Source organism: Bufo bufo, chromosome 5 (genome assembly GCF_905171765.1).
Source record: "Bufo bufo chromosome 5, aBufBuf1.1, whole genome shotgun sequence".
Taxonomy (NCBI): domain Eukaryota; kingdom Metazoa; phylum Chordata; class Amphibia; order Anura; family Bufonidae; genus Bufo; species Bufo bufo.
The window spans coordinates 466948506-466974437 of NC_053393.1; positions in this window are offsets into that span (position 1 = coordinate 466948506).

Here is a 25932-nt window from a genome sequence, read left to right on the forward strand (position 1 = left end):
TAATGTTCCATATGGCAGAGTATAACACCCCAATTATCTAGATGACTGGACCAAGATTCTGTTTTTAGATTTTATTTTGTTTAATGGACCTGCAGCGTAGCTCTGACGTTTGTGTAAAGCGCAACGCTAACAACTAAAATCACGATGAAAAACTGACAAAAGAGATAAAAATAGAGCTCTTTGTATTCAAGAATAGAACATGAAAACGGAAGTGAAATAAAAGTAAATTTCAGAGCACTAAAGAGATGTTACATAAAGAGCAACGCAGTCCATACAAACAAAATTACACTCTAAAGACCCTCAGGCGGAAATGTATTCATTATTATTATTAATAATCAGGGCTAATGATGAATGTTTGTGCAAAATAAAATGTCCCTTTTACTAGTATTATAATAAAGAGCCAAAAAGAAAGAAAAAAACGACTGTGGTCCTATGTTATTCAGATATATATATAAATGGATAATGCTCCGCTGTGTAGCAATAGCAATGCAGACTCAATTTTCACTGCTGGAATACAAAACTATCAAGAGAGATGCAGGAAGACCGCATGTCGTGATTAAAACATAAAGACAAAGCTCCCCCAACATGATTCACAGCAGGATCGGCAACTTCAGGGATTACGGTGCAACATGTTTGTTACTGCGGTGCAAAATAAAAAATATAAAACAAATTGGGCACTGTATGCCTCAGTGACAACTAGTTATTAAAGTGGTTTTGATAGTTGGTGGTCCGACACCCGGGACCCCTGCTGATCAGCTGTTTGAGAAGGCACCGCGCTCCTGTGAGCACCGCAGCCACCTCGCAGCTTGCAAGCACAGCACCATACATAGTATAGCGGCTGTGCTTGGTATCACGGCTGGGCCCCATTCACTTCAATGGGTCTGAGCACAATACTAAGCACAGCCGCTATACAAAGTACGGCGCTGCGCTTGGTAAGTATGGAGAAGGTTGTGGCACTCACCGGAGCGCCGGTGCCTTCTCAAACAGCCGATTGGTGGGTCTCGTGCTTCGTGGTAACTAATTAATTTTCCCTGAATGGCGGTAAAAAAAAATTAAAAATCATACTTGCCTCATCCATTTGATCATGAAGAGCCGGCTGCCGTCATCTTGATTGTAGATCCAGCGCAAAATCTTACATCATTTCGTGCGAGAAATTGCGGCAGCCGACTCTTCGTGCTCAAACAGATGAGGTAAGTCAGATTTTGTTTTTACCGTTATTCAGGATAAATCAATTAGTTACCAAAAAGTGCGAAAAAATTTGGCTTTGCGGCAAATAGAATTTTCCCTGAAATTCCGATCGAATTCCACTTATAATTATATATATATATATATACCACTAAACCTGAAGGGGTTAAAACTCTCTCCATTTAATCTATACACAAGTGGAATTCCTATGGTCAGCTATTGGCTTTACATGCCATAACCCTTTCCCACCAGTAGAGGTAGCAGTCCTAGTGATAACGAGTTTGAAATCATTCCAAAGTAAGATTCTTGTATTCCTGCTGAGGGTTGTAGTGATTCGCTACTATTGAATGATCTGGGGAATACGTCTGGGTCTGTATTATGTCACAGAAAGACATTTACCATTTCGTCTGATATTAGTATTACTACTATGGCACTTGTATAACCAGCCAGCATTGACAGCAGCAGAAACTCTCCGCAGCTCCAACACTTCTTAGGAAACACAATGAAATGGTTTCCACACCCTCTTTCCTAGTTTGCCTCTCTCGCTCTCTGCAGGCTGCCCTCTGCCCCAGGGCTGTTCATCTGTGAAGCTTTTGAAGCAAGATTCATCTTGTTGCTTGTGTCAATAGAGGCATTGTTTAAACACTGTCTTCTGTCATCTTCTGCTCAGAATCCCCCCAAATTCTGGTCTGCAGAACAGCAGGATCCTGTCACACCTCTCTAGTATAAACCAAGCAGAACTTCCTGGCTGTTTACAGAAGGACTGTTTGTCATTAGGGAGCAGAATAGTAAGACTCGCTTCTTAAAGCTGCCAAGACCCTATAAAGAGGACCTGTCACCACAAATTGCTGCGCAATCTGCAGGCAGAAGGTTATAGAGCAGGAGGAGCAGAGCAGATTGATGTATAGTTCTGTCGGAAAAGAGTCAATAAAACTTGTAACTTAAACCTTTATATCTCTACTTTTTCTGACTCAGTTGTACACGGGGTCGGCAGGTGTTATTAGTTACTAATTAGCGTTTTTCATGAAAAAAAAAAGATCCATCCTCTACATTCACCTGTTACTGCAAACACATATAAATACCCCTAGCATGCCTTGGTTTTTTGGACAGCTGACCATGTCTTCTTGCACTGGCTGGTCTTCTGCTGTTTTGGAGAGCAGCCAGAAATGACTGAGGAGGAACCGCGGAGGAAGCGTAAGTGGGTGCATCCTATCATTTAGCAGCGGGCCAGCAAAGGTCAATTTGTTGGTTTGTACTCTGACCTCCATGCGCACCCTCTGAAGTTCTTTAATTATTGCCACATGTCGGTGGCTACGTTTGATCGGCTGTTGGGGGAGTTGAGGCCTGCCTTGACTTTCCAGGACACCAACATGCGGCGGAGTGTGTCACCTGAAGAACGTCTTATTATTACTTTAAGGTTAGACTACATTATCAGACTCATATATGAATGACCCACTGTTTGCCAATACATAGCAGTTTTGGCTATGTCCTGTGTCTTCATAACTTTACCTGTTTTATGTCTAAGCACTCATGTATTGTATATAGTTCATTTTTATTCATTAATTGTGTGTGCTTTTGGGACAGCCACTTTGTCTAAAGTAACTTGTTGTACTACCCAGTCATTGATTAGTCACACCAGGTTCCGCAGGGGTTAATTATTCTAATCCTGGCTGTAATGATTAGGATACCTCACCTGTGTGTATATGGTAATTGTGTTGAAGTTGATTTAGCTAAATGCTATTCCTTTCTTTACAGTATCTATCAATATAAAGTGATGAGTCCCAATCTTGGACTATGGCCTATTTTAATTTCAACTTACCAGACACATTGCCATTAAATAATGTAAAGTAATGTAGTTTATTTTTACATTTGTGCAAATTTGTGCATTAATTTTTTATTTTTTTATTTCAGATATCTGGCGACGGGAATTTTTTTTCTTCGTTACATTTTGATTTTAGAATGGGGACCTCAACAATTGCTGGCGTAGTACGGGCTACATGTGCCACCATTTGGTTGAGACAGCAGTGGCTTGATATAGCCCAGGGCTTCCTGGAGAGGGCTCAATTCCCAAATTGTATTGGTGACCTTGACGGGAAGCACATACGGGTTAAGAAGCCACCAAACTCAGGGTCCCAATACTATAATTATAAGCAGTTTTTCTCTGTAGTTTTGTTGGCCTTGGCTGACACAAACTACAGGTTTATAATTGTAGATATTGGGTCCTATGGAAGTTCTGCAGATGCTCGCATCTTCAGGGCTTCCAGAATGGGTCACTGGCTTCAGTCCAACCAACTGGACATACCACAGCCAGCAAACCTTCCTGGCTCCTGTGGCGCACTAGCGCCTTATGTGGTTGTAGGGGACGAGGATTTAGCCCTTTCTACCCACCTCATGTGTCCCTTTCCTAGGAGAGGTTTGGATGCAAAAAGGCGCACTTTTAATTATCGGTTAAGTAGGGCCAGAAGGTTTGTGGAGTGCCCCTTTGGGATTTTTTCTAATAAATGGCGGGCTTTTCTTTCACCCATCCAGCTGGCCCCACAAAATGTCAATGTGGTCATCAAGGCGTGTGTAGTGCTGCATAACTACATACGCACCTATGAATCGACACCTGATGAAGACACCCAAGTCTACAGTCCGCCATCAGGAAGAGACACTTTACAACTTGGAAGATCTGGATCTGCTGGACTGAGAGTGAGGGACTTATTTTCAGAATATTTTATTACTCTTGGCCTCTTCAACTTGTAAAAAAAGACAAGAAAGGAAAATGTAGCCAAGTATACAATTCTACAGAGGATTACGTATGACATGGCGTATACTAGGGAGGATTACATATGACATGGCGTATACTAGGGAGGATTACATATGACATGGCATATACTAGGGAGGACAGCAAGGATCAAACATGTATACATAGAAACATAGAATGTGTCGGCAGACAAGAACCATTTGGCCCATCTAGTCTGCCCAATGGCCCATTGCCTACTTACCCAAATTCTGCCGACTTTTGCTTTGGGTTTTCTCCCAGATGGAGGAAAATAGATCCTGGTTTATCTCCACCCAGGCCGAATCTTTTTTATAGCGGTCCTGGTAGTCCCCAGAACGTAGGTCCAAAATGCAGGTAATCTCCTGCACGAGGACAATGAGCCTCTCGACATCCATTGCCCGTGGTGTCTTTGGCATGGTTTTAATTTCGGTCCGCAAGGGCTGGAAAAAGGTGCTGCAAACTTCTGCCTCATGTTCAGCCTGGAGCCTGACGCAGAGAAAATCTACTTCCTGTCTGATATCCCTTGAGTGTTGCTAAGTTACTTGCGTTAAAAATGCAATGCAGCGCATCCGGATGCAATGTATTTTTCACGCAGCCCCATTCACTTCTATGGGGCCTGCGTTCCATGAAAAACGCAGGATATAGAACATGCTGCGATTTTCAGTGATCTGTGAAAAACAACGCTCATGTACACAGCCCCATTGAAATGAATGGGTCTGGATTCAGTGCGGGTGCAATGCGTTCACGTCACGCATTGCACCCGCGTGGAAAACTCGCTGGTGTGAAAGGGGCCTAAGAGTGTATACAGAGATAGCTGTCATCACTGATAGCTGTATACAAGGGCGGTGTAATCAGTGATTGATAGCGTTCTCTAAGGCTGAATTCACACGTCCGTGAAACACGGTCCGTGAGATACCTGACTGGCATCCTGCTTAGTGCAGGAGCGCACGGCGTCATTGGTTGCTATGAAGCCGTGTGCTTTGTGCCGCCGCCGCAGTACAGTAATACACTCGTATAGATCATACGAGTGTATTACTGTACTGCGGCAGCGTCAAAAAGCGCACGACGTCATAGCAACCAATGACGCCTTGCGCTCCTGCACTATGCAGGATGCCAGTCAGGTATCTCACGGACCATGTTCCACGAACATGTGAATGAAGCCTGACCAGTGTGGGGAGGAACTATCGCTAATGCCATCGCTCGTCCCCATACCGAATCACTGTTTGCCGGCAGATCGTGATTACACAGCACAATTTGCGGCCGACAAACAATGATTTTTGGAGCTGCTGAAAGATTCCATGGTGGTAGTATTACAGTTTACAGATCATCGCTAACCGTTTATAAGAACGCATGTTAGCGAAGTTCTGCAAAATGATCAGCCTGTGTAATATAAGCCTAAGCGTGTATACAGAGATCGCTGACAGTCGCTGATAACCCCTCCCCCATGACCAATGAAATCAGAAATAGCAGGACACCAAACCATTTAGGGAAGGTGTCCTTGACTGTAGAGATGGGGGAGAGGTGCGAAAATGGTTAATCTGTAGGCTAATGGTTGGCCCCATTTTAGTCCTGCCCATTCTGGCAGGAATCAGCTTCTCTTCCGGCTGCTAAGTGGAGCATACCGCCCTCCCACCCTTCCATTTTTATTCCTTGTTTGGTTGCTCTGGTTTTAGTGACATTTGTTTTGTTTATCTGTTTTAGAGACATAAACCCAGTGATGTACCGCATGGTTTACAGGTCACCACTGCAGCCAGTCATTGGCTGCAGCAGTCACTTGATGCCGGTCAGCAGGATGTTGATTTCCACAGACTTGGGACCTGTGGAGGCGGCAATAGAACAACACAGCCAGAATCTAGTGGTGAGGACCATGTAAGTATGAACCCCACTATAGGTCCAGCCACGCTGAAGTTTAGTTTTGGATAACCCCTTTAAACTATCTTTTATCTATGAAAAAATGTAGTGCAGGACCAGCTGAGGTGACATACATGCTGAAATTCTGCACCCCTGCAGTCAGGCAGTGGTGCCCGAGGTGAAATACTGCACCCCTGGGGTTAGGAGATTAAATCATTCATTCTAAAAAAGAGAATATGCAAGAGAAGAAAATGACAGACCTACTGCCCTGAGAACTCTTCATTAACATATGAAGTGGGTGACATGTAGGGGTCACACAACAGTTTGGATTGTGCAATGTTTTAGGCTGTGACATCAAAGCTTCAATGACAAAATCGGCAAATCATTTTGACAGTGATTTTAACATGCAAAACATGTGACCACTAGAAAAACATCATAAACCTTCACATGGATTCGCAGTGATGAATGATTTAGACAGAATTCACACAGTTCTGTAGAATTGCGGTACATGCAAGGATCTCTCCTACATGCAAGATACGTCAATGTTAAATTTGAACATGGTTGATCCCTCTTTTTGCCGACCATGAGCTTTAAAATGTATTTATTTTATCTTATGCACTTAGATAGCGGTGTTATATTCCGCAGCGCTTTACAGACATTAGCATCAAGCTGTCCCCAATTGGGCTTACAATCTAAGTTTCCTCTCAGTATGTTTCTGGAGTGTGAGAGGAAACAAGAGAACCCGGAAGAAACCCACGCAAACATGGGTAGAACATGCAAACTCCATGCAATTTATCTTTATTTCATGTTCTTTATTCAGTGCTGTCTTTTCTGTGATGGACATGACAAGTTTAATAAGCCTCACGACCTGTGCAAATTCATGGATGTGTAAATAAACACATTAAAATCAATGGGTACGTGCTGCAGATGTTAGCTAAAAGTCCATGGGAATTGTAGAATTTAGGACACTCAAGCCTTTTTTTATTTTGCTAGTGCCATTTTTTTGGGTCAATAGTGTTTTTCAAAAAACTCCTGTAAAATCCAATTCAAAAGTTTCTTGAAACAAACACCACTATAAACCACCATAAAAAAAAGGCATGCAGTGTGCCAAAAACTGCATGCGTTGTACAACAAACGGCATGGAATGGATGTATTTACACTGTGCCATTTCTACAAGTGAGATGACATGCAGTGTAATTTTGTTGACCCCCCTCGTGATACTGTTTCTTAATCTGTAAGGAGCCGTGGTGCTCTATGAGCTGCTTCCCTTGGGAGACTCCTGCTGCAGGAGGGGGCCTTAACCTCACTGCTCCATCTTGACTCGTCTGCTTCCAACACTAGACTAGAACAACAAAAGTAGAACTTCCTGCGGGAAGCAGGACTAGCCCTCTTCTGCCTAAAAGGGGGAGAATGGAAGTTCTCTCTGCCATATCCACTGCCAGATAACCTGCCACCTGCTGGCGAACTAGGCACATTACAGGAACATAACAGTTTCATAGCAATATTATGAATGCAGTGTAGGAGGACCTGGAATAAATACACAGATGACATTATTGTTAGCCTATTAGAGACGGTAGTAGGATGTAGAAATGGTAGTGCCACTCTGGGATACTGCATATGCACACATCAGTTTTTTTGGGGGGGTTTTCCGGATCCATGTGCACAATCCACAGATCTCAGCACAGCTCCTATTCATGTCTGTATTTGTGTATGAGAATGGCCAATTGATGGGAGTGAGAAGAATATGGAATGCATATGGAAGGTATCTCCATTATGTAGATCCAAATTTGCGGAATGAAATATGGAAGTGTGCATGAGGCCTTAGCATGACATAATGTGGAGATTTATCAAACTGGTGCAAAGTACAACTGGCTTAGTTGCCCATAACAACCAATCATAGCCCGTCTTTCATTTTTGAAAAGAGCTCTGAAAAATGAAAGGTGGAATCTGATTGGTTGCTATGGGTAACTGAGACAGTTTTCCTTCACACAGGTTGTGATATATCCCCCCATACTTGCAACAGAGTCACCGGGGGAGCTTTATCAAACGAGTGTAAAGGAAAACTGGCTTAGGCTACTTTCACAGCTGCGGCACTATGATCCGGCTGCCAGGTCCGGCAGAGAATGCCAGGTCTCGACCGGACACAAACCCCTGCATGATACGGTTTGTGTCTGGCCAATTCTCAGCATATTTGCCGGATTGCGGCCAGATCTCTGCTGGACCCCATTATAGTTAAAGAGGCCAGTGGACATTCCGGTTGCATCCGGCAGTGCCGGATCTAGAGAATTCTGGCAGGCTGTTCTGGCCGGAATCCATGCCGCAGATGTGAAAGTAGCCTTAGTTGCCCATAGCAACCAATCAGATTCCATCTTTATTTTTTGAAAGGAGCTCTGAAAAATGAAAGGTGGAATCTGATTGGTTGCTATGGGCAACTAAGCAAGTTTTCCTTTACACCAGTTTTGATAAATCTCTCCCAGTAGCTGTTTACGTGGACACCACCACCATATAGTTATCGTCCATTCTTAGCAACACCAGACCCTCTTCCCTGCTGTGGTTCAGAAGTTCAGGTGAATGCACAGAACAACTTGTCACTATCCTGGACTTGGAGGTTAGCAAATTACAACTTGTAGTAACTGCTTGTATGGGTTTAATAAATTCCCCAAGCATGTGTGCCCAGACCTTTTGGGACGTATTGTACTTGTGTTTAATTCATGCTTATAATCAGATCCGGCTTCCAAATTAAACTTCATATTCAGCACTCATGAAAAGCCGTATGCAGCTGCAGGTCGCAACAGATACCGCTAAAAACAATTAGTCATTTGGGTGTGTAGATATCTGAGGCACCTCCAGTGATCTCATGGGACTTCTGTAGACCATAATTAAATCCGGGACGTACAGTACAAGTACAGTACAAAACAAATCCACCATGTTATTCCCTGTGCACTCAAGAGGAACATCTCCAAAATAACAGCTTAATTGTGTGTACCGTTTTTATGCTTTATTGTGTAACAATATTTAATCACAGGCAATTTAGTTTTTTTTACACTGATCGATGGAGAAGGACTGGCCGACAGCAACTGCAACTCAACCGCTTCATATGTCCCCCGTACAATTATACACTAGTTTTCTAGTAATAATCAGAAAAGCCCACTGTACAGGGAACACTTGGGGCTCATTTACAGGAGCGATACAGATTGTATCAGGATCTGTTCCTGGAAAAACGGATGGTTTTCCATGCAAGTTCGATCACTTTTGTGTGAGACTGCATTCAGTGTGTGCATTTGTTTCCATCTGGGTTGTAGCCGGACTGCATGCGTTTTACACAAGCGTGAAGAAAAATGGAAGAATAGTCTAATCGATATAAAGGACACCTCAGATTTGTTGAAGCAGATGGATGGACATGCAGCGGAGGGAGGGATACTCTTGGTTGTCTTGTGATGTTTCAGCTTTGTACACTTCCATGAAACGTGAGACAGCGATTATAGCTAGTGTTAAGCAAATCAAAGTCCACAAAGTGGACTTTGATCTGAATTTCAGGGAAAATTTCATTCGCTGTTAAGCCAAAATTCTTTGTGCTTCATACTCGCGAATCGATTTTCCCTGAAATAGTGTAAAAACAAAACAAAAAAAAATCATAATTAACTCATTCATTTGCTTGCAACAGGCCGGCCGCCGCCATCTTGATTAGAGATCTCACACATAATCCTGCGCGTGGTGACGTATGATGTCACCACGCCAGCGGATGCAATGAAGTCATCACGCTAGATCACACTAGATCTTCAATCAAGATGGTGGTGGCCTGCCCGTCATGAGCAAATGGATGATATAAGTATGATTTAATTTATAATTTTTTACGCTATGTTATTACTGTCAGATGCCTCGATCACCCTCCCTGTCATTGCGCCCACTACTTGCAAAGAAATGCGCTTTCCAACAAAGTAATTCGTCACAAAGCAAATTTCTTTTTGTAAAATTCGGTGAAGCAGCCGAATTGAATTTTTGAATACTTCGCTCATCTCTAATTATTGCATTAACCCAAGCCCTGCTGGAATTAACTTCTTACACTTTGGAAATTAGGGAGTATATTTTGTATATCACCCGTTTTCTTTTGCAGCACAATTAGTTTTCATTTAATAGACAGTTTTTTCTACAACCCATGGGGGCTTCTTTCTCAAGAAAGAAGGGGGCTTCTTTTTTGTATTCCCTTTTCAATCCATTCATTGACCTTATTTGCAGGGGGTCGTCAATATCAGTCCACTCTTTTTTGGCATACATGAACGATAATCAATATAATTTGTCAATTATATTTTATTCTCATGAGTTCGGTGTTCGGGCATTTAATAAAGCTTTTGAAAAGCTGCAGGGCAGCCAATTAACAAGCTTTTAAGCTGTGGGCATGGAAGCCTTCACAGCCATGCCTAGTAATGGCATGGCTGTGATTGGCTGGTGCATCACGTGTAGCACCGCCCATCAGCTCTGAGTAGTGCAGGGACAGGAAGCAGGCATTTGAAACGAGGGAGAGTGTTAGGAATCTGGCTATTTGTTTTGTGGGTGACCTATAATGATTTTTTGTGGGTGCAATACTCCTGCTTTGCACCCCTGACACAGAAATTTAATAATAATTCTGTCTTTTAATTCTGTGGGTGACCTGTAGCGACTTTTTGTGGGTGCAATGCACCATCTTTGTACCCCTGACACAGAAAAATAATAATTAATCTGTCTGTTAATTCTGTGGGTGACCTTTAGTGATTTTTTGTGGGTGCAATGCACCATTTTTGTACCCCTGACACAAAAATATAATACATATACCCATTTTTGGTGTGAGATACACGTGCACTGCATATGTGACAGAGAAATTAGTATAGTTAATCTGACTGTTAGTTCGGCCGGTGACATATACCCATTTTTGGTGTGAGGTACACCGCCACTGCATATATAGTTGTCCACTATGGGAGATGTGTGCCAATATTGTTAATTTACAGTGTCAGTATATATCAACACACAATGTATCACTTTCTCTTTAAAATTGTGTCTATAACATACAATGGGATTTTGTCCCTGGGGCAATCATTTATATGCAAGCGCTATTGTTTTTTGTGCCAAATCTGGCCACCAGCACCATACATACAAGATGGGACCAGGGATCTAATAATGTATGGTGCTGGTGGCCAGATTTGGCACATAAAACAATAGCGCAATAAGTAGTATTTAATAAAATAGTATTTTAAGCGTTCTATTTATTCAGGCAGTTAATAAATGGTATTAAAAAATAATAAAATAATTACTCACCTCATCCGCTTGATCGCTCAGCCGTTATCGTCTTCTTTCTTCTTCTTGCAGGACCTGCAAAAGGACCTTCGATGACGTCATCTCGCTCACCACGTGGTGATCGCGGTGACGTCAGCGCAGGTCCTGCAGAATGAAGATACAAGATCCTTCTATCTTCATTCAGCAGGACCTGCGCTGACGTCACCACGCTCACCATGTGGTCAGCGCGACGACGTCATCGAAGGCCCTTTCGCAGGTCCTGCAAGAAGAAGAAAGAAGACGATAACGGCTGAGCGATCAAGCGGATGAGGTGAGTAATTATTTTATTATTTTTTAACCCTCAATGTACATTTTACTTAGCATTCTGTATTAAAGAATGCTACTAAACGATGCCATTGAATTTGTGGGCAGTGGCCAGCGGGGCTCAAGAGGCAGCTGCCTTGGGCCCCCCAGTAACAACTGGGCCCGGGGCAGCTTTTCTGAACTTGCTAATGAAAGTGGTCATGTGTAGTGCCCTGGAGCAATACTTGGGTACTTTAAAGTCTGGACATTTGTGGACATTTGCCGGTAATCAATTCCTTACTTTATTTTACTTTAAAGGGTTAACTTGTACTGTTTAATACTGTGTAACTGAATTTTATATGTTTAATACTGAGTAACTGCATTCATATTCTGTTCATTTGCACTATATTTGCATGGCACTGTAGAAAGGGCTACTGAATAGTGAGAGATTTTTAGGACTTTCTAGCTAATAGTGAGAAGCTGCTAAGTTTCCACAGTTGCTCTAAGGGTTAAAAAGGAGCATGTTTTGGAGGGGAAAAATATGACTTGTTTACCACCAAAACCAGACAGACTGACCTTTTAAATATCTAGTTTATAGATGTTATTATGTCTGAAGACTTGTTTTTCTCTGGAATATCTGCTGTGTCATTACCATTGAGTATTATTGAATGTCTAATGCAAATCTATGAGAGGCCAGAATTGTAACATTGCATTTGTTTGGTTTCTGTTTCTCCACCCCACCCCTCCCACTAGTATGTTCTAGTTCAGCTAGAAATTGTATATAAGGAGAGCGGTCAGAGCTCCTAGTGTTCCGCAGTTAGGGAACAGTGCTTAAAAGAGCGGACTCTTGGGGATAGTCTGTCACTGTCCCTGGGCCTCCAGCCTTTAGCCAGGGTACCAGCCTTCTGAGAGAAGGACAGCTAACTCAGGCCTTTCCTCAGCATCAAACTTCTTCTGTCAGGGAGGAGACTAGAGAAGCCAATGCCTTACCTATATTGGTTTGCACCCAAATTCCTCCACTAAAGAAGCACACTAGTTTACTGCAGACCCTGACTTTATGGACTTATTTCCCATTAGGGTGCATCACGCCTTACCATCCCTTCTGGAGAGCAGAAACATGTGGTGACACCTTGATGGTGTCCCAGAGAAACAGCCACTGGCCACTGCACATGATAATGTGGGGACCCATATGAAGTTTTGCTATGGGGCCCAAGGTTACTTGTTATGCTCCTGGCTGGGTTAGAACAACACTGCCAAAAATATGCTTTGAAAAACTCTTCCAAAATCATTAACCCAAAACTTTTCTAAAATGCTTGTAAAATTTCCTCTAAATTAGAAATCTGCCACCATAAATGACCTATTTTCAGATACTGATCTGCTACTGATTTTTCTGCCGTGGATTTTGCCATGTGAACCTATCCTTAGGCTAGTTGCCCAGGGTAGTGTAGTTTATGCATATTTTCTGTGTAGATTTTCTGGCAAATCCATACCAAAAGCCACGTGTTAATTCAGGATTTTGAAGGGCATTCGCCCCCAATCTCACCCTCTGCATTGCCCCCTGCTTATCAGCTGCTTGAAGGGATAGCTGCATTTCCTCATCCAAGTAAGACTTTGAAGAGAAAGGTAGGGCTCATACTAGCACCACTTCCCCTTCAAACAGCTGATTGGCGGGGGTGCCAAGAGTTGGACCCTCGCCAATCAGAAATTGATAACCTATCCTGAGGACCAACAGAAAATCCATGCTAAGAGCAATATTATCTTGAAAGAATAAGGCCCCGTTCATACGGAGTCTAAGCTGGCAGCAAGGTGGCTGTCTGCTCACGGTTTAGCGCCATTCAATGGGGCTAATCCACAAGGTCAACAGCATTCAGCATTGCAAAATTCACCCTGTGAACAGGGTCAACGATGCCAGACATGCCAGAATTCTGGCTTTAAAAAGTCACAAGTAAGGGGTTTGCTACTAATTTGCGAACAAATTTTGGGACTTTTAGAACATTGCATCTTCCAGTGGCACCTACAGATTAGAAAATGTGGTCATAATTTCAGAGTAGATCAGTTTTGTGAAACTTTTATAAGTTTAACTTTTCAAAAAGTTGAAAAAAGTTGCAACTTCATGCAAGGCATCCTGCTGGCGTACTTTTTGCTGGCGTACTTTTACTGAAATAGGCGGGCACTTGCACCAAATATAATATCACTTTGTGCCATCTTCATAAATTTGGCGCAGGTGTGTACAGCAACTCCAGTCTAAAAACTAACCTCAAGTACATCTACAATGATAAATTTCCCCCTGACTGTCTAAATGTGGAAAACTCGGATAAGGATCACTTTGTAGGTTTGAGCCAATCGACATTTGGATCATAGATTCGTTCTAAAACTTCAATGTTAATGCTATTTCTGTACAGAATTAAAATGTATGGGCTCCGTCCGTGGAGCCAAATGTCATCTCGCCAAAGCCCACGTTGGATTTCTATTTTAAATTGTTTCCAAATACGCAGATGGTAACACCCATCTGTACCCTTTATGCAGACTGCTAGCAATTCATTCATAAGCTTCTAGCAGGAATAATAAAGGAATGGAACAACATAGAGTGATAAGAATATATGCTCCAGAATTAGTATTACATGGGGAATGCAAGTAGCTGCTACAACAGACATGTCAGGGGAGATGGCAGGTCCTCTTTAAAGATACCATTTAATTGACAAAAAATTCTGATTTTTTTCATATAAAAAAACTTGCTGAAGAATTTAATATATTGTCTAATATTTCTAGATAAACATAAAAAAAAAACTGATGTGTGAACAAACATATCAAAATCAATGGGTACATGTGCTGTCCTCAAAAAATGCGGACAGCACACATCACTGAAAAACAGACATGTGAACAAGGCTAAGGCTCAGGTACCACCACATTTTTCCATATAGTTTGAAGTATACATCTGCAATTTAAAAAAAATGTCCAGAAATATACAGCTACAGTATCCATAGCAGTTTATGGGGTAGATATATGTGAAAATTGGTCTGAGAGAGCGATCTTGAGTGAGGGTTAAAGGACCTTAACATGTATAGCTTGGAAGAAAGACGAGGCAGAGGGGATATGATAGAAACTTTTAAATACATAAAGGGAATCAACAAGGTAAAAGAGGAGAGAATATTTAAAAGAAGAAAAACTGCTACAAGAGGACATAGTTTTAAATTAGAGGGGCAAAGGTTTAAAAGTAATATCAGGAAGTATTACTTTACTGAGAGAGTAGTGGATGCATGGAATAGCCTTCCTGCAGAAGTGGTAGCTGCAAATACAGTGGAGGAGTTTAAGCATGCATGGGATAGGCATAAGGCCATCCTTCATATAAGATAGGGCCTGAGGCTATCCATAGTATTCAGTATATTGGGCAGACTAGATGGGCCAAATGGTTCTTATCTGCCGACACATTCTATGTTTCTATGTTTCTATGGGTTGCATGGGAGTAGCAGGTAGCTGAAGTGGGGGGGGGGGGGGGCAGATGTTTAAAAATTTGCTGTGGGGCGCGATCAGGTCGAGTTACGCCACTGTCACTATTTAGCATATGTCTGGAAGGTTTACAGCTGGATACTTTTTTATGTACTGTATTGAAATACCAGGGCGGTAAAAGGTGCTGTATAGGTAAAGATTTACATCTTGTTTTATAATGGTAGTCAATGGCAGGTGTATAAATGTAGCTTGGATCTGTCTTATACAGACTATATAAAACTGTAAAACTGGGAGCATTTTTTGACGCATACACAGTTTAAATACGATCTCCACTGATCTGGGCGGTATTCTTTTTTATGGAATTGATCTGAAAAACAAAAACACAAACGTGGCGTGAACCCATACATAGGCAGGTAACATGTCATGAAGACAAATATCTTAAATGATTCAAACTAGTGATTAATCTGAAGAATTCCAGCATTCTCATGAACCTACATCCCCAGACACAGCTGTGGAATGTAGAAAAGAGTGATCGCCTCCCACAGCAGGCAGGAAGTGTGGGGAAAGGAGCGCTGTGTGGAGTCTGGTGGTGGGGTCAGGCCAGAAGCACTGAGTTTGTGGCGGATGTTGTCTATTCATGACCTTGGAGATCTAAGGTCAACACAAGCAGTTATCTGAACAGCCACCAACATAACAAGCTGCTGCTCACAGATAAATGGGTCATGGAGTATATGGAAACTTACAGGTGCTTCCTACATTCCTAGTAGACAACACAGGCTGAGGGTTCTGTGGACCATACCATTATTTCTAGAGATGTAACAAATGGCTTCTGTAGATTTAAAACAGATAAAATACAATAGAAAAGTGACCATGAAACTATCTAAATTCCTAATATAGTCAGCTGATTGCTTGTTCAGATATTTGTGTCTTTTCTCACACTTTGGATAATGTCTATGGAATGTATTCATTTTGTATTCTAGTGTAATCTGTCATCTTTTGGTAGCAGGTGACGCCACAAAAGATGTGCACTTATTTATTGAAGGGGTTTTATCTCAGACATTCGTGGCATATTGGACCTCTGACAGTGAAGGAGAGCCCGCCGTGCATGCTCGCCGTGCTCTCCATTCATTTTTAGAGGAGTTCCAACTATTTTCAGGACTTCCATAGAAATTAATGGATTCACTTCAGGGGTCCCATTCTGGAGATAGCTGCAGGTCCCAGAGTTTGGCCACAGACACTACAGGGAAATTTCCAAGTGGGCTGATGCCAAGGAGCCACCCAAACTCTCCTCACAGCCTCTGGCTGGTTAGATAACAATCTCATGTTCTCAGCATTAATTAATGCCAGGATCATCAGCTACCCATGCAGCTGGCCAGCAGCCGCAAGTGCCCTTCTGAATTCAACTGTTTCTTTGTCCTCAGGACGGTATAATACAGTATAATACTGCAGCGGGGGCAGCAGTATCTTGTGCTGCGCTGTGGTATTTGATTCTGCTGGGGCAGTATTATATTATGTGCTATACTAATGATGGCTGGCCCCCACCTACTTCTGTTGTCCTGCCTACTTGTGTTGCGCTGCCTTCTGTCAATTTGAACAAGCCTACAACATGTTCCCATTTTTAGTTTTTTTTTTCCCAAGGCCACTTTAAGTTCCCAGTCCGCCCTGGGACCTCAACCTATCTGACATTGCAGACATATCTTAGCAATATTCCACCAATATCTGGTGTGAGACAACCCCTTTAAATGATTTTCTAGTCACGACTGTGAAAAATATCCACATCATTTTTTATTTGAAAAGAGATTGAATGCTACAATTACAGGAATCGATAACAATGCACCAGATTCACACATAAAAATTATAAGTTTTAATTGAGCCTCACCTTGTATAAACGCTTACCATACATTTTTACAGCTCTTGTATCACCTTCAGTGTTTTTGTAAAATGCAGTTTCCGAGATGGAGAAAGTGACCCCATTTGCAAAAATGCATCAAAATGACACAAGCAGAATTCTACACATCTGAGGAATTTGCAGTTCAATTTAACACCTTGAGTACTTTAGGGGTAATTTATCAAGTGCTGCACAACAGAATTTTGGCTATAAAAAGGTCACAAAATAGGGCTTTTGCAACTTTTTGGGCTTATTTGCGCAAATAAAATGCAACCTTTTACATTTCTTTTTACACTACTCACTCCAGTTTTGAAAAGTGGATGGACAAGTAGGATTAGTTAGCTATGTTAATTAGTTTCACTCCAGATTTATCACTGCAACTTTAAAAAAAAAAAGTTGCAAAAAAAGCCACAAACTCATTTCAGCAGGGAGTGGCATAAAAAAAACTGGAGTAGCATTACTAGACAAAAGTGTTGATGCGCCTAATTTAAAAAACAATGTGGGACATTTGATAAATTTGGCAAAAAGTACACTAACAAAAGCTCAAGTAAAACTGACTTAAAAAATTACCCTCAAGGTAAATTTGTCATTTTCTTTGAATTAATCCTGAACAATTTTTGCAGTGTGACAGGGAACATCATCCAACTGAAGAGGTCACTGCCATGAAAGGGTGTACTTGGTCTTCAACAATATTTAGGTGGGTGGTCATTTACATAAATGCCAGGACTCAAGAGTTTCCCAATAGAACATGGCCTCTGCCAGCTTGCCTTTTTTCATAATGTATTTTGGTGCCATCTCTTCCACAGGTAAGCAACACACATGTTACCCAGGAAACATGATTCATCAGACCAGGTCACCTTCTTCCATAGCTCCATGGTCCAATTCTGAAGCTCGCATACCCATTGTAGGCACTTTCAGCAGTAGGTAGGGGTCAGAAAGGGTTTTCTGACCAATTCCCTTACGCAGACACCTACTATCACAGCCGGACTAGCCTTTGCTCCTCATATGAATTAATATGTCTCACCCAGCAAAAATTCTTGTCCTTCTTTAGACCACTTTTGGTAGTTTAGTAACTCGGCATTCCCTTTCGTCCTAACCAGCAGCACAAGTGGGGGTATTCGCCCCTGTGAAGCTGGTCAGGACAGGCGGAATTTTTGCTGAATAAAATTCTGCATCATAAGTAATTAATTAATTAATTAACTCCCCCCTCCTTATATAGGCCGCCCTACACAGGGCTAGTTGCTTTTATTTTGTCCTGTGTGTTGGTCTGACAGGCATGACTCTATTCAGAGTCTCTCCCTTACTAGTTTGGGGAGAAATTTGCTAATTTCTGCATGTTTATGTTGCCTTATGTTATAAACTTTCTTTTACAGGTTCAGGCAGAGGACGGCTGTCTCCTGCCTATCTGGGAGCGTGAGTATGTTGTGACATCCTGGCTGTAGTAGCTGGTAAGTTAGACAGGGAAGTGCGCACAAAGCGGAGCTGTGGAGCTCCCTTCCCCCTGTCCCCTCTCCGCTCCGCTCCTTCCGCCCTCCTCCTACCTCCTCTGTAGTCTGCAGCCGGCCCTGAGATCGCGTCTCAGCTCCGGTGTGTCGGACGCGAAACCGGAAGTGCGTCACTGTCACTTCCGGTCCACACTTAGATCGGCGCCGCTATAGAATACAGCTCAGATTGCTGTATTATGCTTGCAGAGCAAGGGGGAGGAGGGAATGTGGTTAAGTTCCAGCAAGGAACTTCTATGTTTATAAGTTAGTCCCGCAGTGTGGTGCCTGGACATTGCTGGAGGAGGAGCTGTTGCTTCCTCCTCCCCCCGCCCTCCCCTTCCTGCTATATAAGGCCAGGTTGCTGGCTGGGTCAGTGTTGCACTCAGTTTCTGTGTGCAGCTGACCTTGACAGTTGGCTGATCCAGTGTCCTACTCTGATCAGAAGGCTCAAGGTTGCTCAGAATTCTTAAAGTGATGACGTCACCTTCTCAGGGTAAGATCGACGTCTGGGCTGGGGCCTTCTTTGGGGGCGTTGGAACCATTTTTTTAATGCTTACTTCTTTTCTTAGGAAAAGCTGCCCACAAACAGAAGCACCTGGCTTGTTCCAGTTGTGGCACCCCGTTACCGGATGCCTACGAATTTCATCGCTGTCCAGGCTGCCGCCCTAGGCCAGCCAATCCTGAGCCGACAGTCGTAGAGATGTTTTCTTGGATGAAAGAGTTCCTCGACACCTCCGTCGCGGAGATCAAGGGGGCGGTCTCCAACAAGAGACCCAGGCAGGCCTCGCCTGGGCCTGTTCCAATGTCGGAAGACGTGATCTCGCTTGGCGAGAATTCTTCCTCTGAGGAAGAGGAGTCGGTCTTTTCCTTTCCGGCGGAGAAGACACAGAGATTACTGCGCTCCATCAGGTCAAGGGACCAGGATGTTGAGCATGGGGAAGCTCCACACTCCACCGCTAGGGGGCCAAGGGCCTTCAAAGTGGACGAGTCGCTTAAAAAGTTAATGGCGACCGAATGGAAACATCCTGAGAAAGGACCAGTTCTAACCAAGAGGTTCAAACTGATGTTCCCCCTACAGGAGGGGGACTCCCTGGATTGGGTCCCACCACCTAAAGTGGATATGGCAATAGCCAAACTTTCCAGAAGAACCTTGGTGCCTTCCGATGACGGGAGTAACCTGAAGGATCCCCTGGATAGACGCGCAGAATGTTCGCTCAGGCGTAACTATACTGCGGCGTCCGCCTCTGCCTCTGTGGCCATAGCCGGTACCGAGGTCTCTGATTTCATTCGCGCCCGTACGCTGAAGATCCAGGCAGACATAGATTCGGGAGTCGCCAGAGATGACATCCTGGATCAATTTAAAACCCTCCTTTTAGGCATAGATTTCATGGCGGATGCGTCTCAGCAGCAGCTAAGACTTGCTGCCAAGTCAATGGCTTTGTCTGCTGCCAGCAGACGGCCTTTATGGCTGAAGCCCTGGGTGGCGGATAACATATCAAAATTTAATTTGTGCTCCCTCCCTTACGAGCCTGGCAGGTTGTTCGGCTCCGAGCTAGACCTCCTCATGGAGAATCTTGCAGACAAGAAGGGAAAATCACTCCCTCAGCAATCCTTTCGAGGACGTGGGAGAGGCAGAGGTGGAAGATTCCAGGGAAGAGAGAGGAACCAGAGACGTTCCGAAAATAACAGGAGAGGTAGAGGTCGCGGTCGCGGGAACCGCAGGGCTGATCAATGACTCTCGGCAGCCCACCACCTCCCCATCCCCACCCCCCACACTTCCCCACGAATCTCCCTGCCTGAATCCTCCAGTAGGAGGTCGTTTATTTTTGTTCAGAGATTTTTGGGAGCAAATAATCCCAGATCCTTGGGTGCTGCAGGTCATCAGCACCGGTTACAGGATCGATTTCAGTTCCCAGCCTCAAGAGAGGTTCGTCCTTACAGGACGTCTAACACCCTGCAGACAACTGATCCTGGAAGATTCTGTACTCCAGTACATTGTCAAAGGGGCCCTAGAGGAAGTTCCTCCTCGAGAGCTCGGTCAGGGAGTGTATTCTCCCATCTTTCTTGTTCCAAAGCCGTCAGGAGACTGGCGCATGATTATCGATCTGCGTTACCTAAATCGGTTCATCAGAAAGAAGCGTTTCCGGATGGAAACCATTCGCTCAGTCCTAAACATCCTGAACCCGGCAGACGTGATGGTGACGATAGATCTGAAGGACGCTTACCTTCATGTTCCTATCTGTCCGGCCCACAGGAAATTTCTCAGAGTTGCTGTCTGCATAAAAGAGGTAGTGAAGCACTACCAGTTTGCTGTGTTGCCTTTTGGCATCTCCTCTGCTCCACACACCTTCACAAAGGTTGTGGCTCCTGTGGTCGCCCACTTAAGGCTCCTCGGCTTAGAAGTCGTCCCTTATTTAGACGACTGGCTTTTAAAAGCCGCGTCCGCAGACATCTTACAAGCCCAGCTTCAACAAGCTCTCCACACTCTGCAGAACCTGGGGTGGCTCGTGAATTGGGACAAATCAGAGTTGGTCCCCTCTACCACAAGGCGGTTTCTGGGGTTTGTGATAGATTCACAACTAATGACCCTATATCTGTCTCCACAGAGGAGAGACAAAGTAATAAAAGCTGCAGAGTTTCTCCTACCCCCCAGACGGGTGTCTATTCGGGTTCTCATGAGGATGTTAGGCCACATGTCAGCGTCTGCAGAGGCAGTACCTTGGGCCTTGTGGCATCTTCGGCCACTACAAGAGGAAGTCTTAGCGGTTTGGAATCGCAAACCCAGAGACCTAGATCGGAATCACTCCCTGTCTGTAGAAGTCCGTTCCTCCCTCAGGTGGTGGAAGAACCTAGTGGATGGAATGCCTTTATCCCAACCTACTTGGGTGATCCTGACCACGGACGCCTCCCTTCTGGGCTGGGGAGCCCATCTGGGACACAATACAGTTCAGAATACCTGGAATCCTCAGGAGAGACTCCTGTCGTCCAATCTGAGGGAGCTAAGGGCGGTGAGGTTAGCCCTCAATCACTTCTCACCTCTCATCCAAGGTCAAGCCGTGAGAGTACGGACCGACAACACGACTGTGGTTGCTTATCTAAACAGACAGGGAGGAACGAGATCCCGGACCCTCCTGAGGGAGGTGGGATTACTTTTATCTTGGGCAGAGAGCAATCTATCTCATCTAGTGGCAGTCCACATCAGAGGGGATCTCAATATAGTAGCAGATCGTCTAAGTCGGGGCCTTCCGGTACCAGGAGAATGGTCCCTGAACGACAACATCTTCTCCAGGATAGTCCAACGCTGGGGGACTCCAGAGATCGATTTGATGGCAACCCGTCTGAACGCCAAAGTAAGCAAATTCTGCTCCTTGTACAAGGAGGACAATCCGGTAGCGATAGATGCTCTGTCCATAACATGGAGGTTCAGGCTGGCCTATGTATTCCCTCCAATTTCCATGATACCAAGGGTATTGATGAAGATCAAGCAAGACCAGACCTCAGTGATAGCCATCATCCCATTCTGGCCGAAGAGGTCTTGGTTCACCCAGCTCATGCAGATGAGTCAGGGCAATTATTGGAGACTTCCCCTAATACAGGACCTTGTGTATCAGGACACAGGTCCCTGTCTAGATCTGAGGAGACTCAGTCTGACAGCCTGGAGACTGACCGGTCCCTTCTAGAAGCTAGAGGGCTTTCGGTGGAGGTCCTGAGAACAATCTCTCACTCCAGAGCGGATTCTACGAATCAGAAATATTCCCGCATATTCAAGATATTTATACGATGGTGCACGGATAGAGAGGTAGTTTCCTCAGATCCTCCTCTCTCTGAGATTCTTCAATTCCTGCAAGATGGTCTAGACAAGGGTCTAAGCCCATCTACATTGAGAGCTCACGTTGCTGCCTTGTCAGCATGCCTTGGTAAGCCAATTTCTCAGGACCCCCTAATTAAGAGGTTCCTTAAAGGTGCTCAGAGGCTTAGGCCCAGCATCCAGAGACCAATCCCTGAGTGGGAGCTGCCAGTGGTCCTAAGGGGGTTGTGTTCCCCCCCCTTCGAGCCTTTGGAACAGGTAGACTTAAAATACCTTTCCCTCAAAGTTACCTTTCTCTTGGCCATAACCTCAGCCAAGAGGGTTGGGGAGCTCCAGGCTCTGGGGGCAGCGGAACCATACTTAAGTTTTCTGCAGGACAAGGTCCTGTTAAGATTTCTGCCTACCTTTCTACCAAAGGTGCCTTCGTTTGTGAACACCAACCAGACAATAACACTGCCGGTGTTTTCTCCTACCTCTAACACTCCTGAGGAGGAGAGATTACTTTCCTTGGACATCTCAAGAGTCCTTAGAATTTATTTAAATAGAACGGAAGAGTTCAGGAGATCAGAAAATCTGCTGATCTCTTATTCGGGTAACAACAGAGGGCTCAAGGTTTCCAAACCCACCTTGAGCAGATGGATTAAGGAGGCTATTAAGCTGGCGTTTACGTCCCAAGACTTACCACCGCCATCCTTCTTATCTGCCCATTCTACAAGGGCAGTTTCTACGTCATATGCGGAAAGGAAACTAATCCCTTTAGAGCAAATTTGTGCGGCTGCCTCGTGGAGCACGCAAAACACCTTTATTTCCCATTACCGCCTGGAGAATAGGCGGTTACAGGGAACAGCCTTTGGACGGTCCGTGTTAAATGCTGCTCGTCCATAGGTCAGCTCTCTAACTCCTGTGGATAATCCAGCTACTTAGTAGTAGTCCTTTAGCCCTCCCAAAATTTGTGCGAGGTTCCTTGCTACTTCCCCACTTGTGCTGCTGGTTAGGACGAAAGGGAAGCGTCAATTTTGACGTAAATTTGTTTTCCCTTAGTCCTAACAGCAGCACACAAATATCCCTCCCTCTATGCTGTTATGATTACTTGTTAAAAAAGCAACTAGCCCTGTGTAGGGCGGCCTATATAAGGAGGGGGGAGTTAATTAATTAATTAATTACTTATGATGCAGAATTTTATTCAGCAAAAATTCCGCCTGTCCTGACCAGCTTCACAGGGGCGAATACCCCCACTTGTGCTGCTGTTAGGACTAAGGGAAAACAAATTTACGTCAAAATTGACGCTTCCCCCTTGCATTTCAGGACCAGCCCACAAAACCTCCCATTATGGAAATACTCTGATGATTTGCTCCCTAACAATGTCTTACATAACCTTGTGCTTACCCATTTTTCCTGCTTCCAACTACAAGTGGTCAGAGAATGATAAAGACCTCCCTCCAAAACATCCACATAAAAAGTCAGGAGCCAAAATGTTCCAGCAGAATATTGCCCAGAGCCTCACATTGCCTTCACCAGCTTGACATAGAAGCCAGGGGCCTAACACAAATCAACATTTTCCAGTGGGGTAACTAGAAATGACTGGGCCCCACAGCAAATTTTTTAATGTGGCCCCTTTAGCAACTTCTTTGCAACCCTTTCCTCCCATGCATTCCCCCACTCCTGTGGCTAGTCAAGATCGCTCTCTCAGACCAAGCCTGGCAGTCGTTCCTTCCGTTTCCTACACGTATATACTGTATGTCATGTCACTGTATAAAGTGTTATTGTATATAATTGCATTGTATAATATTGTTGAGGGGGCCCTGACAATAAAAACTTTTAGTCCCTCTCCTGGGTGGGCTGCTTCTGAGTTTGGGTCCTGTAGAAGCTGCTTCCCCTGCTTCCCCTATAGCTACGCCCCTGCTCATGCCTGTTATAGCCACATGCCTATTAGGCCATGTAAAAATCACTGCCTAAAACATCATAAAAATAATAAGCAGATCACATTGTGAAAAGCTATAGTAGAACTAAAAAATTTTTTTAAATTAAATACACCTGCATGGAAGGTGTGACTGCTCAAAATTGTTTTAAAGTTGGACAATGTTATAGCTGATCTGGTCAATTCTGAAATTAGATCTAAGGATTGTATATTTGCTAAAATCTGGTAACTAACTGTAGGATAATGGGATTAAAGTAAATATACAGTTGACATGACGCATTCTGTAAGTAGCATTTTTCCTATATGTTCCAATATAAATCCACAGTGACGGCGCCATACTGAAAGGCTCCTTGGTCTACTATGATGTTTGGGTGTCAATGGTAATAATACTCTTTATATAACATATTCCACTGTAAACATGCAATATGACAAATAACAAAAAAGAAGCTGAAATCAGTAATTATACAATATGAAAAAGTTCCCTGTCTGCAAGAGCTTACAATTAGAGTTGAGCAAACACCTGGATGTTCGGGTTCGACGAGTTCGGCCGAACTTTCGAAAAATGTTCGGGTTCGGGATCCGAACTCGACCCGAACTTCATCCCGAACCCGAACCCCATAGAAGTCAATGGGGACCCGAACTTTTGGGCACTAAAAAGGCTGTAAAACACACCCGGAAAGGGCTAGAGGGCTGCAAAAGGCAGCAAAATGTAGTTAAATCCCCTGCAAACAAATGTAGATAGGGAAATGATGAGTTAACATAAAATAAATAAAAATTAAACAATATTAATTGGAGTGAGGTCCCATAGCACAGAATCAGGCTTCAAGTCACCCACCAATGGAGAAGGTCACTTACTATTATTTTGACCACAGCACCCAGACAAAGGAGAGAGGTCCCACAGCAGAGAACCAGGCATCATATCACCCACCACAGGAGTAGGCCACCATTTAGTTACTTTGACCCCTACACCCAGACGGAGGAGAGAGGTTACACAGCAGAGAATCAGGCATTTAGATCACCCACCACAGGAGTAGGCCACCATTGAATCAGACCCCGGCAACCATGTCAGATGGCACAAGCATAAGCTTTATATCAATCAGCACAGGAGAAGGCGACTTTGACAGACTTTGACCCCTACACCCGGACGGAGGAGAGAGGTTTCAAAGCAGAGAATCAGGCATTTAGATCACCCACCACAGGAGTAGGCCCCAATTTAATGGGACCCCGGCAACCATGTCAGATGGCACAACCATCAGCTTCATATCAATCAGCACAGGAGAAGGCGACTTTGAAAGACTTTGACCCCTACACCCAGACGGAGGAGAGAGGTTTCACAGCAGAGAATCAGGCATTTAGATCACCCACCACAGGAGTAGGCCCCCATTGAATCAGACCCTGGCAACCATGTCAGATGGCACAACCATCAGCTTTATATCAATCAGCACAGGAGAAGGCGACTTTGAAAGACTTTGACCCCTACACCCAGATGGAGGAGAGAGGTTTCACAGCAGAGAATCAGGCATCATATCAACCACCACAGGAGAAGCCACCATTTAGTTACTTTGACCCCTGCACCCAGGAAGAGGAGAGAGGCACCACAGCACATATTCTGGCATCATATCAGCCACCACAGGAGAAGCCACCATTGAGTTACTTTGACCCCCGCACCCAGGAAGAGGAGAGAGGCACCACAGCACATATTCTGGCATCATATCAGCCACCACAGGAGAAGCCACCATTGAGTTACTTTGACCCCCGCACCCAGGAAGAGGAGAGAGGCACCACAGCACATATTCTGGCATCATATCAGCCACCACAGGAGAAGCCACCATTGAGTTACTTTGACCCCTGCACCCAGGAAGAGGAGAGAGGCCCCACAGCACATATTCTGGCATCATATCAGCCACCACAGGAGAAGCCACCATTTAGTTACTTTGACCCCTTCACCCAAACAGAGGAGAGAGGTTCCACATCAGAGAATCAGGCATCATATCAACCACCACAGGAGTAGGCCACAATTTAGTTTATTTGACCCCT